The sequence below is a fragment of the Octopus sinensis genome, linkage group LG6 (assembly GCF_006345805.1).
Source record: "Octopus sinensis linkage group LG6, ASM634580v1, whole genome shotgun sequence".
Taxonomy (NCBI): Eukaryota; Metazoa; Mollusca; class Cephalopoda; order Octopoda; family Octopodidae; genus Octopus; species Octopus sinensis.
In genome coordinates this window covers 86,797,402-86,811,652 of record NC_043002.1, presented here as the reverse complement: position 1 = coordinate 86,811,652, position 14,251 = coordinate 86,797,402, and the positions used below count along the sequence as shown (strand labels likewise).

The following is a 14,251-nucleotide window of genomic DNA, read 5'->3' as shown; positions in this document are numbered from 1 at the left end:
TTTTTTTTCCCTTTCGTTAAATCAACCTGTAATTCTAAATATATTAAGCAAACAATTTTTTTTAAAGTATTATTAATTATGTAAATTTTCTCCGATTTCGATTATCTCAACAGAAAAAAAAACTGCATGTTAATGAACGTTTATAAAAACCATTTAACTTGTGCAAGAATCACATTTTTGTTTCAGTTGTCTTGATATATAACTCGACATTATTTCCCACCCCACCTCCCTTACACTTCTTCGTTTACCCTCAACAATTCAAATACAAAAGACATTTATTTTAGGACTACTTACTTTGTTTTTAAAAAGGGGGAGAAACAAAGACTAGTTGGAGATAGAAAAAAACTTGTTCCGTATCGTGTATAATTAAGGCTTCTTTCTATAGTCTGTTTATCAATCCGGTCCAACGTATGTATATCGGTTTGTGTATACATAGAAGTGAGTGTATATGTGTGTTGAGTGTGCAAAAGCGTAAATATTGAGATAGAAAGAAAAAAAACGGGGGTGGCAGATATTAGAGTCTATACGTGAATGTGTCGTTATCTTGCACGGTTATCATGAAAAAAAAAAAAAAAAACAAGGTACTCGTTAGATTAAAACAGAAACACTCTACATACTATATATTAAAGTTGTAAGTTATCGGTATGTATATCGAATATAAACGACATACATTGGGGGTTTTTTTTTTTCCTTTCGATCTGTAATTTTTTTAAGCGTAGCTACTTTGTTGTCGTTTTCGAATCCCAAGTAGAAGGGGAAAAATGATGGATTGTCGGACGGACTCGCTTGCGTTTAAGGATGTAGTGTTGTATGTTTGTTGCTAATGTTTATATCCACAACGAAGGAAGAATATCTCTTCCGAGATAATGTCGTTTCAGTAGTTTTTGTCGACGTCAAAAAATCTTAGAAGGGCGGTGCAGCAGTGATAGGTGAGGGTAAACTTTCGGAGGTGACGGCTGTAGTAAGAGTAATATCTTCCATAACCGTCTCAACATGGCGGTACTGGCGGTGCTGACGACAGTGATAGGCACTGCGCACGCTCTAACTGTGGTGAGCTACATAGAGAGGGGAGAAAACATGACGAGGAGTAGTCGGAGGAGTGTCTGACAAGTGAAAGACTAGGACAAGAGAGAGAAAGGGGAGAGAAAACGAACGCAGGAATCAATGTAGAGCGAGAGAGAGAGCAACGGAAAGAAATTAATAAACAGAGAGAGAGAGAGATAAAAAGAGAGAAGAGGAGGTGAAAAGGGAGAGGAAAATTAGGATAAATACGCATAAAGAAGTACGTAGGGTTTTGAAATGAGCGACAGAAGTAAAGATGATCGTATAAATACATACTTTCAATTTTGAATATAGAATATATATAAATTTAAGAGAAAAAAAGAAGAAATGGGAAAGCAAAACAAAAATGTATCATTCCAAAATAGACAGAGTGCCGCCCCCCTCTATAAGCAGAGTGATGTCATCGTTGACCAATCAAATGTTCCTAATGTAAGACTCTTGTTTCTCTTTGGTAAATACAAATACACACGTTACGGTTAAAATGCGGATGGAGATTACGTTTTTAGAAAAAAAAAAATTGAATTTACTATTAAAATATTTTACATCTAAAAGATTTACACTATATATGAATGGGTAGACGAAAACTTTTTTTTTTTCGCTTTTCAATACGTTTTGTAAAATATATCGTAATTATCATGTAAAATAGAGACGATGGGGGGGAAAGGAAAACTATTTCTTTAAAGGTGTGACAATAATTTAAACCAATGACACTTTAATTACTGAAACACTGGAATTTTAGCCTCAGTCAACTGATGGCTTGTGTTAATAATAGTCTTATATCATCATCTATCTGCCATTATTTTAAGTGTCACTTCAGATGGGACTCTTTCGTTTCATTATTACTAATTAATAATTCTGTTTCGTCATATCTCCTATTTACGACCATACTCCCACATTAATGATTCTATGTCATATTTCAAAACTTTACGATCTAACGCTCATCTCCCATGTTCTCGTATAATTTCCGTCATGGGAAAAATCCAACATTTTCTGAAAAAGTGCCAATAAATTTACATTAGTGATTCATATACAAAGTATCTATTTTGACTTACTGAAGTAAAAGATTTCAGGTTGTTTTGAACGTTGTCATTGCGATTTTTGTAATGTAAAGATTTATCTTTCGTCGCTTCAATCTGATATAAATATCTCGAAACAAACCATTTAAAAAATTTTTATTTATCTCTACATCAGTTATAAAATATTCACTGTCACATCAAATCTATCTAGCTTCAGGTGACTGCTGCTGTGTAAACACAAACCATGTCATATCATCTGGCCTCAAATTTATGTCAGAATGCAACATACGATCTGTTAGAGATGTTATCTCTACAACAACGCAACGTTTACCTTAGAAGAATCTCTCATATTTTGATTATATTCTAATGGAGTTAGATAAATAAAATAATTGTGAAAAACGACATGCTTCTGTTATCATCATTATCATCACCATCACTATACACGCTTTAATGTTTACCTTTTTTCCGTTGATTAATTTGTATTGATTCTGTACGAGAGTCTTTTTTTTTTTTCAGTTATACAAACTTTATCTATTTTTTTTTTTTATATTTCACGAATGTATTTATCATTCAATTCTAATAACTTGATTTTAGTGTCTTTACTGTGTCAGATAATTCTTCTATAATGCAGAGTTTTGGAATGAGCCATTTTCGTCAAAACTCCACATCGAGTCTTGCGTTCTTTTGCAATCCGTGCTTTAATGAATCTTATATTCACAGCTACTTCTTCGATTCTCGAACTTCCACATATTCCGGTTCTGCCTTGACAAAACCTAAAATATATTTCACATCGGTGCACAGCATCGCGCATTGAAAGAATTCTTCAAACTTAACTGTCTCTATATGGTCGCTTGACCTGTTTGACAGAGCAGCCAACTTTCCCTCAAATTACACCCTATCATCTGAAGGAAAGGGGAGAAAACGCGTTGAATACTCCGGTCCTAGATTCTCTACACATTGAGAAAGACTGGAATGACTTTGATCATAAATCTACTAGGTCAAAGCTGACCTGGGGCTAAACAACAACAGTCTGCAGGTATTAACTTTCGGCAACACGAAACGTCCTGATGTGACAAAATTCAACGACGACAAGGTTATCGCCTAACGTGACGAAAAAAGTTTGATTAATATTTCCTTGTTAAAGTTTTTCTTCCTTTCTTATGTATTCATTCTCCTCATATTTAAGCAGGTTGACTAGGTCTTCAAATATAAGCTTTAGTAGGGTACATTTCGTCGCTGGATGCTTTTTAATATTGAATAGTACGAAACTGACAGCTAGTTTCAAAGTAGATCTATTTCCAAAGTCAATAGGTTGCCCAAAGATCATAGATCTCCATGGCAGTGGTTGTAAATAGAATTTTAAACCTTTAACAAACAATTTTATTATTATTATTTTTTCCCCTGTGCATAAATTAGAAAGCTTTATTGTGCTATAAAAATCCATCATCTTACTACATATATGCAATAAAACTATATTTTTGCCATATTCTTCTTTATATTGCTGCATATTGAGCATTTTAAAATTAATTTTATAATTATAGATTTAAAGAAAAATCTAACTGTTGGAGAAAATAAGATCAAACTTATTTAGGTTCTATGTCAATGGAGAAATACTTAATTGTTAATAATTGAGCAAATTAATTTCTTTTTTATAATTTTTATAATTTTCTGTGTGGTAAGCTGAAAGTGACTGAATCTCAGCATTACCATTTGTATTAATAACTCTATTGATCCTGGAGAGATGAAGAATGAGTTGACTGACAGGATTTGAGCTTGAAATAATATGATATAAAAACTAGATAGATATTGGTTTCAATTTTTAGCACAAGGCCAGCAATTTCAGGAAGACGAGTAAGTTGATTACCTGACTGACACTTATTTTATCAACCCTGAAAGAATGAAATGCAAAGTCGATTTCAATGGAATTTGAACTCAGAATGTAAAGACAGGTGAAATATCATTAAGCATTTTGTTTGGTATGCTAACAATTCTGCCTGCTTGCTGCTTTAAAAACTTGATGGATATTAAAATTGTAAATTTCTAGTTTTTCTCTTTAAAAAAGCCAGTGTCCAAAACAAAACTCATACCTTTCCATGGCATACTAACTTATTTCAATTTGATGATTTTTTTTAAACCGATTTTTAGCTAAGGCAGGCTATCATTAGTTTTCTTGGAATCTGATTTTTATTAGATTTTAAAGCATTTAATTCCCTTAGTAAATGATGTGATTTGACATGCAAAATATAAATTTAAACACATTTTTTTTTCATTATTGTAATTGCCACACATTTGCATTCAAAATATCTAACATGATAGCATATCAAATATTTTTTTTAATTAGTAATTCTAAAATTCACAGAATATTTTATACTTGTGAGTAGATAAAATTATGAGAATGAACAACTGAAGTTTATTATAAAAACATTGCTTTAATTAGATAATATGCAGTGAAACTATATTCAATAAAATTTAGTTTTAAGACTTGAATAATTTTGTAAGAGCAACTATCTTTATTACAGAAGTTATATATATTTTTTTCTTCTTTTATAATAACTAAATAGAAAGATGCTTTTTTTGAACTCTAGATATTTAATATGCTTACATTTGACTTACCAACTAAAAAGAAAGAATCTTGATAAAAACCGCACCACCTATATCTTTGAGTGGAAGATGACTTTTTAGGATAACCTTTTAGGTAGATGAGTTACTGCCTGAAAAAATCAATAACATTTTTATTGCTTGATGCAAAAGGGCAAGATCATAAATCTAATGGAGAAAGAGGCAGAACATAGGATCAGATGAGCTGAAATATTAACTAATCTTAGTCCAGCAGAGTTATTTTGGGAAGGTAAAAAATATAATGATAACATAACAAGAATAAGTCTTGAGAATTTGTCAAACAGGAACTCTACATTCATGTTAACCAAATAGTAACTCAAAGTTAGTATTTAACACTACTAATCCTAGACAGTGAATTGGTAGAGTTGTTGGAGGGTCAGAATGCTTTATGGTATTTGTTCTGACACTTGGTGCCCTGAGTTCAAATCCTGTCAAGGTACAACTTTGCCTTTCATCCTTTCAGAGTCAATTAAAAAAATACCAGTCTCAAGCTGAGGATTGAACACAATTGAAAGAATGCCAGTCTGGACACCCTGTGGCATATCTTCTAGCTCTTTGATTTCTCAGTTCATATTCCCCTGCGACCTACTAAGGTGGTAGACTTAATCCATCACTAAGTTTAACACCATCTGGCACTTTGGGTAGCTTTAACAGAGTCCAATCCTTCACAAGCATTCAGGTCAGGCTTCTGGTTTAAGGATACCTTCCACCCTCCCCCACCAGTTTTGGAGGCCCTATGCAGCATCATGGGCACTGCCTTTCCTCCTGACTAAAAAAAAAAGGTAAAATAAAGATAGATAGAAACTATTGTGTGATGTCAGTGTACATGTATGAAAGAGCATTGGTGTATTGAGAGAGAAGCTGGACATGAGAGGAATTATATGCAGTGTGCAAGAGAGGAGACTGTGCTGGTTTAGTCATGTGATACAGATGGATGAAGACAGTTGCATGAAGAAATGTTGATCACTTTAAAGTGGGGAGAAGTTCTGGAAGAGGGACACCCAGGAAGACATGAGACAAAGTACTGGTGGCTGATCTCGAAATGCTGAACCTTACAAAGGAGATGACAGAGGACTGAGATATGTGACACATTGCTGTACTCGAGAAGACCCACCCACCAAAACAGAATTGAGATCCTAAAACCAAGGTGCCATATAAAAAGCATTGGTATCACATAAAAAGCTGGTATCACATTAAAAGCACTGGTACTGATGCCACTTAAAAGCACTGGTGCTGGTGCTACATAAAAAAGCACCCAGTACACTTTGTGGAGTGTTCGGCATTGTAGAAACCAAGCCAAAACAGACTATGGAACTTTGTGCGGCCCCTAACCTTACCAGCTCCTGTCAAGCCGTCCAACCCTTGCCAGCATGGAAAAATGGATGTTAAATGATGATGATATGTGTGTCTTTGTATTTGTGTTTGATTTCCTACCACCTCTTGGCAACCAGAGTTGGTTTGTTTACATTCCTCTAACTCAGCAGTTCAGCAAAAGAGTCAGAATAAGTACTAAGCTTAAAATAAAAAGGTACTGGGGGTCAATTAGTACTCCTAGCATGGTCGCAGTCTGATGATTGAAACAAGTAAAGGATAAAAAAAATAATAAAAATTTCAGCTTAAATAATTAAATTAATTATTTTGATAAATTTTTCATTATTTTCAAAATTAATTGTAACAAAGGCAGTGCATTTCAGCAGAAAAATGGAAACAAAAAAGGTTAATAACATTCCATATTCAATTTAAATAAGATGTCAGGTTGTCTCCCCTGTTTTTTTTAATCAGAATTAATCATTTAGAAAGTTACTATTCTCATCACTATGGATATAATTTTCATTTATTAAAATGGCTTTGTTTGCAACATCAGATATATGACCACTCTTTTTACTATGAATTTTCATGCAGGAGGCATCTCTCTCTTGTCCTACAACAATTCACAAGGAGTGTTAGACATTAAACCCTGTCTCACAGACTAAGGGAGCCTGAGCAGTCATTGGACACTAACTTTCCTCAGACTAACCTATGAGAAATTCTCAGAGACACCAGACTGCTATAATGATATTCAGTATTATTGAAGTGCCTTTTCCCATTAGACCTATTCAGTATTGAAGATGGAGCAGAGCAAGTACAACCATTTGTTTTACATCCCTTTTTCAATGCTGACAGGAGCTGAAAAAGATTTTATTTCAGATAATATTTTACAGCTGGATGTCTCTCTTGTTGCCAAGTTTACCTGTGTGTGTTTAAATAAGAAATTTCTTATCCTGCTAGTCTGCAAATGTGTAGAATTATGAGTTTACAAGAAATGTAAATATGACAGCTGTTTTGTTTAGTTGATGCAGAATTTCAATAATTACACATATATACATAATATATGTATATGATTTTGATTTTTCCAGTTTCAGCTAATGAGCTGTGGCCATGCTGGGGCACGTGTATATATATATATATACATGTATATATATGTGTGTGTATATATATATATAAACATATTCATAATATATGTATGTATATATCATCATCATTGTTTAGCGTCCGCTTTCCATGCTAGCATGGGTTGGACAATTTGACTGAGGACTGGTGAACCAGATGGCTGCACCAGGCTCCAATCTTGATCTGGCAGAGTTTCTACAGCTGGATGCCCTTCCTAATGCCAACCACTCCGAGAGTGTAGCAGGTGCTACCGGCACGAGGGCCAGTCAGGCAGTACTGGCAATGGCCATGCTCAAAAGGTGATTTTTATGTGCCACCTGCACAGGAGCCAGTCCAGTGGCACTGGCAACGACCTCGCTTGAATGTTTTTTCACATGCCACTGGCACAAGTGCCAGTAAGGCGACGCTGGTAATGATCACACACAAATGGTGCTTTTTATGTACCACTGGCATGGAAGCCAATTAGCTGCTCTGGCAACGATCATGCTCGGATGGTGCTCTTAGCGCTCCACTAGCACGGATGCCAGTCATAAAATTTGATTTTGATTTCACTTGCCTCAACAGGTCTTCACAAGCAGAGGTTAGTTAGTGTCCAATGAAGGAAAGGTATGCATAAGTGGGATGGTTACACCCCTGGCATAGACCACGAGGTTATGGTCTCATCTGGCTTGCCGGGTCTTCTCAAGCACAGTATATTACCAAAAGTCTTGGTCACTAGTCATTGCCTCGGTGAGGCCTAATGTTCGAAGGTCATGCTTTATATATATATATATATATATATATATATATATATATATATATATATATATATATATATATATATATATATATATATATATATATATACATCTATATACATATACACACATACATGAAGGGTTGCTGTAAAGATCCTGACTTTGGGTAAAAGAAAATACAGGATGACCAGTTACTTATGATTTTATTTAACATACCTCCCTCTAAGATTGACAAACTTATTGCAACTGTCCTTAAGTTTTTCTAAGCCCTGTAAAAGAACTTGGAAGGTTGGGCCTCCAACCAGGTCTTTCACATTACCCTGCAAGCCAGAAACCTTTCAGTACCCCTTTGTATATACTTTGAAGATTTTTTTTTTTGTTATGGCTGGTCAGCTTAATAGATGCGAAACCAATGGTCACTCTCTGACCATTCATAACAAAGAACCTTCTAAGAGGATGCTTCATTTCTGATTTATGAAGTACTGCATGTGTGTGTGTGTTTGCCCCAGGTATGACTTTAAACTGCATCCAGTAGTGAAGCCCTGGTTCGTGAATTCTTGAGTTTTGAGGGGTGCGGAACCACCTCTTGGCCTCTATTGTTCCTAGGTTAACTCTGACCTGGAGTAGTAACATCTGTCAGGATCCCAGCTCTTGGTTATTTAGCTTGTCTCTGGAAGAAGATCATGCACTGCAATGGACTCTGGGTAGATGAGATCTTTGAACTCTTTAGCTGCTCGTCCAAGAGAAAGAAACTGCATGCAGATTCTGACTCCTGATAACTACTGGGCTCATGGCACTTGTTACACCAGACCAGTACAAGTTTGAGGGATGATAGTGTGGGACTGTTTCTACACAAACCATGCCCAAGATTGTTCGGCAAACCAAGACACCAATACCCTTATCATCACACTTATCTCATCAGTCCAATGGTGACAGGGAAAGAGGCAATGAGGACAAATAGGGGCTGCTACTGGAAGTCTTTGTTCTGACCTCATACACACAGCCCAACCTTTCACTTCATCAAAATATTTGAAAGTGTGATAAGATCAAGAATAACTGGCTTCCTGGAGAGCTACAATCTCCTAAATTCCAACCAGCAAGGCTTTCATTACAACAGTGACTAATGCAGCTTCTACATCACTTTAATGACATCCTGACAGTTTTGAAAGCGAGCATAACTGATGTTAGATAACTTGTCTGCAGCAAACCTTTGACAATGTCAACCACAACATCCTACTGATCAATCTGTCCAATACTGGAATCTGTGGAAAACTGCTGCAATAGATCAAGTATTTCCTGCTGAACAAGCCCAACATGTTTTGATCGATGAAGTCCACTAAAGCTCAACAAAAGTCACAAGCGAGATTCTCCAAAGGACTGTGCTGCATTCACTTTTCATGATGTCTATAAATAAATCTCATATGTCATCAAACACAGCTAAATGAAAAATACCCACTACACTCACGGAGTGGTTGGCATTAGGAAGGGCATCCAGCCATAGAAACACTGCCAGATCAGACTGGGCCAGGTACAGCCTTCTGGCTTCCCAGACCCCAGTTGAACCGTCCAACCCATGCTAGCATGGAAAGCGGATGCTAAACGATGATGATGATGATGATTTTCCAGTTCAGAGAGCCAGATGTCATCATCCCAGTTTCCTCCTTTATATAGTCACTCCTATAATACTGTTGTCTCCTGTCTTCCCATACCAAACATAAAATTCTGAGAATTGTGACACCCCAGGGAGTAATGACAAAAAAATAAATGGCACAACTGATCTTGGTTGATGGAATTGTCTTAAAACTTTGGATGTCTATACATCTTTTGTACAATATGGAGAACATACCACCAGCATTGCCCAAATGACCTTAACATCAAGTTCATAATTCATTTAAGGCCCACTCCCATATACTTCCTATACAAATCAGGTCCACAACATAAAACCACATTGCAGCACAATTAATTTTATTCAATTGGCCCACCTTTATTTATTATAACCCAAAACAAATCAAAGCAGAAAAAGATTACCAAGCTGTTAAATGATATCTGAACTAATTGTTTTTCAGGGAATACTAGACAAACCAACAATACTTGGATACATCTCAGTCAACAATAGCCCCCTACTTGAATGGAGTATGATGCCACACAACTTGACTGAAAATGACTTAAAAGAACCTTTCAAGTAGTACAATTAAGTCAGATGTGGTCTAAGCCAATTTTGGACAAAACATTTTGTTGTGTGTGCGTGTGTGTATGTGTGTGTGTGTGTGTGAGAGAGAGAGAGAGAGCTATTGCAGATAATTGCTGAACCTACACTAGGTTCATCCCACCTTTTGACAGGTCTTGTTTTAAGTCCTGCTGGATTTTCTAGCAATCCTCCTAATCAGGCAAGGCTAGTGAGGGTACCATCAAGGAGACCTTACAATGCCCAATCAAGTAGGAGGGCATTATGATAAGCATGGAATTCATGGGTGTGAACCCAGGTGCAGCTGACAACTGGTTCAATAACCTCATACATTGGCATTGCTGACATTTTGCATAGCTAATGATCAGTGTCTACACATGACACTAGCATTAATGAGGTTGGCAAGTAACCTGCAAGACAAAGAAAAGGAAGAAACACCCTTGACTGAGTGGGCTTGTAGTCAATGGGGAGGTAGCTTTATGCTGGGTGTCGAGAGGCTAAAGTATAATTGAGGGACAAATACAGATGTCTTGCTACAGAAGAGACACATGGCTACCTTGCATTATATAAGAGTGGGTGGGAGAAACTGGAAAGAAGATACAGATATTGGTGACAAGATATCAGAGCATACTCTCGATCTACAAGTAGGTGAGTAAAGAAAGAATTTGGACTGGGGATTGCAAAGGCATTTAAATGAGTTAAAGACTATTAAAAGAGAATGATATATGGTTAATAATGGAAGTAAAGGTTAATCTAGTGAAAAATGTACAAGGGTAGTGGTGTGGTTAATGGTAAATATGAATATGGAAGCAAGGGTAAAAAAATAGCTTAGGGATGAGGAGGTGGTAAATGGCAGTATAGGAGGGGTGGGGAGCAGTTGTATAATAAACATGTAGATATATTATAAAATAGGGAAATGAAGTTCAGGGTGGAAGAGAAAGAGAGATGAACAGGGACAGAGATGGAAGTCATTGCATTTACTGCCATATTTACATTCTTACAAATATATTTGATTGATTTGACAGAATTGCAAAATTCCACATGGATGTGTGCATTGAAAATTTTGTACAATATTGGAACAATCCACCTGTTATCAATTTCTAACTGACAATTCTACCATACTCTAATATTTGCTCTGAATCCTCTCTAGCATGGTTTATAACGTCTGTAGAGTGGATAACCATCATATCCCATTTGATTTTTATTTAAAAATTGCTTTGGATAGTGTTTGGTGCACTTACCATCCACCATACAAATAGCATTGGAATTCATTGTACCACATGGACTATGAACCATCTATATTTTCACAGTTTCAAATAGTTCTAGGTCTCTTTCTGGATCTGGTAACTGAGCACTAATGATGGTATCAATTTGGTCGAGACAAACTTTTTCATGTAACCAAAACAGCATATGTGTACGAAGAAGGCCTCTCTTTAGCCATTAAATAGTGTACATATGACAAATAATTAGTCCAAAAATGGCAATATTCGTGTTGGTGATCAGATAAACCAATTTCAGAACTTTTTGACAAAATACTTTTGCAATAATATCATGTCAATGATGGAGTTCTTGATCTGGAAGAAGGTTAAATATTATTTCTTCCCATTTCGGGTTGCAGGTGAAAGTGGCAAAAAGATCTGTTTTCCATATGTCCTGAAATGTCATAGCGTCTTGTGTTCATTCATGGATGATGGGAGTTGCCCCATGTTTTGAATATCACCATCTGTCCTCAGAGTATCTTGGAGATGACTCACATACATGTAGTAGGACAGACAAAAATAGCTTTACACCTCATTTTCACTCCCATCCTATATCAAGAGAGGGAGCCCTGATATAGAGGATGCAGAAGCACCATGTACCAAAATATACAATACTGCAAACAAACAGAAGAGAAAGGAGCCATGGTGGAGTTGTGTTGTATACATCTGTGAAGACTTCACACCCCCAAGTCTTACTGTCATACTCAAATTCAGTATGTGACACTCAAAAGAGGGTGGATGAATGTATACATGGGTGTGTGGGCACGCATGTGTAGGTATGAACAGGTGTGCTTACGCGAATGCTATGTACATTTTTAACCCCTTACTTTTACTCCCTCCCCTTACTTAGCGGTCATTCAAATAGCTCTTTTGTCTTACTAACGGTCAATCACAGTCTTCATAGCATTTTTACAATGGCTGGATAACTGAAGAGATGGTGGCGTGGATTTCCACCTTGGCATCCGAAACTCGGAGTTTTATCATGGCTACTGAATAATTGTCACATATTACATTAGATAAATTCTTACATAATATCGAGGTCTCTTTCTTTCTTTTGTTGTCTTACCATTTTTATCAATATATATATATACAATATATATATATATATATATATATATATATATATATAACACATATATAATATGAGGAAATAACGAAAGACCAAGATCTCTGGAGATATGCTGTGACTGCGAAGACAAATGAAGTGACTTCGTGGCTCGCAGGATGGCCTGCTGTGCTTACCTTGGATTGTAGAGTGACCCGTTGTGCTTGAGGAGACCTATTGAGTCAAGCACGTCAACAGCAACATCAAAATAAAAATCAAATGGAAATTGTAGTTGTGATACCTGTGCCGGTGGCACATAAAAAGCACCATCCGAACGTGGCTGATGCCAGCGTCACCTGACTGGCATCCGTCGGTGACATGTAAAAAGCACCAACTGATCATGGGCATTGCCAGCCTCCTCTAGCACCTGTGCCGGTGGCACATGAAAAGCACCCACTACAGTCACGGTGTGGTTGGCGTTAGGAAGGGCATCCAGCCATAGAAACACTGCCAGGTCAGACTGGAGCCTGGCGCAGCCTCCTGGCTTCCAAGACCCCAATTGAACCGTCCAACCCATGCTAGCATGGAAAACGTTAAACGATGATGATGATGAATACATATGATATATATATATATGTGTATGTGTGCGTGTGTGTAATATAACATATATAATATAATATGATATATATATATATATATATATATAGCTAGATAGATAGATATGTAATATAATATATATATATAGTGAGAATTTACAAAAAAATTAAAAGATGAAGATGGGTGTGTAAAGAACAAACAGATGTATTAGTTTAACACTCAGGAAGTGAGAAAGTATTTTACGTTTCGAGCCTACACTCTTTGACAGAAAGGAACATAGAAATAAACAGGGAGAGAAAATAGAAAAAGGTTTAGTGGCTAGCAATCTGTTAGGGGTCACACAGGAGAGCTAGGAACAAGGGGAGATAATAAAGTAGAGGGGATCCCAAAACGAAGGTGCATATGCATGTGTATGGGCATGGATGATAGTGTAGGTGCTGGGATGTTTGTCAGTGCTAGTGTGTGCACTGGTGTGAGTGCTGGGAAGTGGTCAGTGCTAGTGTGTGGGGTGGGGTGATGTGGTGGTGTTGGGGTGTGGGGAGGTGAGAGTGGCAGAAGCAAGGGTGGGGGGTTTAAGGGATGGAGTGGGGGTCTAAGGGGTGGGGTGTGATGAAATGTATAGGGATGGTGGGGTTGGAATGTGTAGGGGTAAGGTAAAGAAGGAGGGGTGACGATGAAAGAAGAGGGTGGGTGGGGTGGGGTGAGGAGGAAGCAAGGGTGGGGGTCTAAGGGATGGGGTGGTGTGGGATGCAATATATAGGGATGGTGGGGTTGGAATGTGTAGGGGTGGGGTAAAGAGAGAGGGGTGATTATGTAGGGAGAAGGTGGGTAGGAGTGAAGAGAGAAAGTAGGTGACAGAACAAGAGAGGAGAGGTGTGTGGGAGGAAGTAGGTGTGAGAGGAAGAGAGGAGGGTTAGATGAAGAGGGCAAGAGAGTTGAACCCATGTGGCACAAAGGAGTGAAGAGAGAAGTTTAATCCCTGCTCATGACAAAGGCGGGAGTCCGGATGACCTCTGTGCAAGGACAATCCGAACACAGACAGGTGTTGTAAAGAGTGATCGGTAGAGCGGAAATGGTACGAGACTGGGGTGTCATTGCTGAATCTGATGTCTTGGAGGGTTCCACAAACTGGTCAGCCAAGCAGCATCCCGTTTGACCGATGTATAGAGAAGGACAGAGAGAACAGGAGATGCAGTATCAGACATGGTGTGCAAGAGAGACAGCTGTGCTGGTATGATCATGTGATGCATATGAATGAGGACAGTTGTGTAAAGAAGTGCTGATCTCTAACTGTGGAGGGG

The 14,251-nt window shown here is 37.4% G+C and overlaps 1 protein-coding gene across 8 annotated transcripts in view; it reads right to left on the bottom strand.

Moving 5' to 3' along the window:
• The window catches only part of LOC115212964 (protein phosphatase 1B), a 243,233-nt gene that overhangs the window by 79,844 nt on the left and 149,138 nt on the right, over positions 1-14,251 (bottom strand). The window contains exon 1 of one of the 8 annotated variants that reach the window (XM_029781827.2): positions 2,537-3,326. The exons of 3 other annotated variants lie outside the window; for them this stretch is intronic. The gene's annotated coding sequence lies outside the window, so the exon portion shown is untranslated. Of the gene's footprint in view, positions 1-294; positions 544-617; positions 1,008-2,114; positions 2,140-2,536; positions 3,327-14,251 lie in introns of those variants that run through there. 4 more of the 8 variants (XM_036504130.1, XM_029781826.2, XM_029781825.2 and 1 more) reach the window with 4 other exon arrangements.